Raw genomic sequence first — 2,854 nt, 5'->3', positions numbered from 1 at the left:
TAGACAAGGTACCAGGCCACAATCACATAAGCCTTCCTGGGTTTCTTACTGCCGTGTCATGTAAACACATACACAAGCACCCCGTGTCAATGTCCAGGGAACCACAGCTTCTGCCTTCTCTCCAGGACAGAACTTCCTGCTTTAAGAACTTCTGTCCACCAAGTGGCTGCTGCCTCTGCTCACCACAGATTGCTATTCTTCCAGACACATCCTTGGGGCTTCTAACCTGGGGGTCCACCATCAGCATCTTAGGGGCCCACACTCACTATGATTGCCTCCAAGGGCATAAAACAAAGGTCACGGGGGATTGGGCCTGAGCAAGCTCTCTCTGGGCAATGTATGTGTCTATCCAGAGTTGGACGACCTCTACAGAACAGGCAATGCTAATTCCCGGAGGCCTAGCCATTAGGATGGCTTCCCAGAGGCATCAGGCCACTGGCTTGCAACCCCCAGCTGGCCACCAAAAGTGATAGTGAGGTTAGAAACAGACATATTGTCTGGGGAGAAAAATGGAGCAATGACTTCTAAACGTACAAGTGTATGTATGCCTTATTTATAACAATTCTGTTCATAGAAACAAATACATCTGCAAAAGAATGAAAGGACTAGGGTATTAAATATACACTGCAACATCATCTATGGATAAAGACAGGAAATCAGGTGTCCACTTGTAGATGACTAGTTTTATGTCCATTCATACTAAAAATGGGTATCTTTTGTGTGTTCATCTAGTAGGGTCATATAGTTATGTTAAGACTTAAAAGTGGCCGGGCGTGGTGGCGCACGCCTTTAATCCCAGCACTCGGGAGGCAGAGGCAGGCGGATTTCTGAGTTCGAGGCAAGCCTGGTCTACAAAGTGAGTTCCAGGACAGCCAGGGCTATCAGAGAAACCCTGTCTCGAAAAAAACAAACAAACAAACAAAAAAAAAAGACTTAAAAGTGCAGGCTGAGATGCATTCATGTGGAAAATAAAGGAAAAAAAAGAGTATGCTTTTACATCCTGAGTTATCTCTCAATAAAATGTTATTGGAAAGATTAATAAGATCCGATAGCAGTTACTTGTTGAGGAATTGAACCTCCGGATGAAAGTCGCTTTCTATTTTCTATATTGTGATGGTTGAACAAGATGACTACATTGTCTGTTAAAAACTTACAATAAAATTACAAAAGAGAGAGAGAGAATGAATAATCTCAAAAACCAAAACAGCAAAACAATGGGAGCGGCCTGAGGCTCAAGAGGGGAAGAAAATGCCAGGCGAGGAAGGAGGCAGAGTACTTGAGCATGGCTCTGCTGCCTCCCAGGAACAGGGGAGGCACATTTGGGAACAAGGGTCTGGCACATTGATTCTCACAATATTTGGTTACAGGACTAATCATTTGCCACATACCGGTATGTTCTTACAACTGGGGACTCTTGTTCTTTTTCAAAACTATAAACATTTTTGCACATTTTCTTCAAGTAACAGGGCTTGGTCCTTGACTAAAGCAGAGACGGCCCTTGAGTATGTTTTGGGGGAGATATCTTTCCCCAACCTATTCTGATGTCCTGGGGGCGGGGGGGGGGAGCCAAATGGCCTGTATTTGTTTTAGAGATTGCTTGCTGAGAATCTTATGACACCCCTTTGCGATAACTGGCAGCGCTCTGGAGTGTTGCAAAACCCTGACTTGGGTGCAACCACCCTGATGACCAGCAAGAAGCCACAGCCAAAGGCAGCCTGCACACCACCCTGGCATGGCTGGGACAAGGGCAGGGGCAGAGGCACCAGAAGGGAGCTCTAAAGGCTGCATCCATGGGACAGGGAAAGCCTTTGCTTGAGAGCCCCTGACAGTCTTGCTCATGTGTGAGTGAGCTGCTGAGTCCCTGGGAGCCCAGCTGGCCCTTTTTCCTCAGGGATAATTTTAGGTTCTCTCTTCCCCTTCCAACCTTTCTGACTCCCAACCCCTGGTTCAGCCTCCCACGGGGATTGCCTAGACCAGTGACTATAGAGTACACTTTTGAAATATAGAGCTGCTCAAAAGAACATGCCAGGGGGTACCCTGGAGGCATTTTCCACTATGTTTGTTTTTTCTCTCTTTTGCCCCATTGTTTCGGGGAGGAAATGAGACAACTCATGGAGCAGTCTTGACAGGCGACCCTAACCCTGAGATTACATGTGAAGGCCATCGCTTCAGGCTTCTTTATTCGCATCCCAGGAATCATCAAACTCAGGTCCTTCTGCTTGCAAGGCAAGCACTTCACTCCTTTAGCCATCTCCCTAACTCCCAGAGGCTTAATTCTAAGCCTTTCATCTCCACACCCAATTTGGAAAAATTTTGACTGGGAGATTGGATGACAGGGTCAGGCCCTATAAGTCTGGGTGAAGGAAGGGAGCTCAGAGGCGCTGATCTTACTGTATAAGAAGGCATTAAAATACCAGGCTTATCCTTTTATGCACTCCAGATATGCAGTACGAGGGCCCTGGGAGATGGCACAGTAAGTAAGAGTGTTTGTTCTGCAAGCAAGGGGAACTGAGTTCAAATCCCCAGCACCCAAGTAAAGAGTTGGATGTGACCTGACCCTTCCTCATGCTGCGACCCTTTAATACAGCTCCTCATGTTGCAGTGACCCCAATCATAACATTATTTTAGTTGCTACTCCATAATTGTAATTTTACTATTATTCTGAATCGTGATGTAAATATCTGATATGCAGGATATCTGTTATGTGAACACAGTGGGGACTGCAAGCCGAGGGTTGAGAACCACTGTGCTAGACAGCCTCAAATGCATCCTTTCTCTCTCTGTCTCTGTCTCTGTCTCTCTGTCTCTCTCTGTCTCTCTCTGTCTCTCTCTCTCTCTCTCTCTCTCTCTCTCT

This window comes from Mus caroli, chromosome 8 (assembly GCF_900094665.2).
Source record: "Mus caroli chromosome 8, CAROLI_EIJ_v1.1, whole genome shotgun sequence".
In the NCBI taxonomy this organism is placed as follows: domain Eukaryota; kingdom Metazoa; phylum Chordata; class Mammalia; order Rodentia; family Muridae; genus Mus; species Mus caroli.
The sequence above is the reverse complement of the archived record's forward strand: the minus strand, read 5'-3'. Positions refer to the sequence as shown.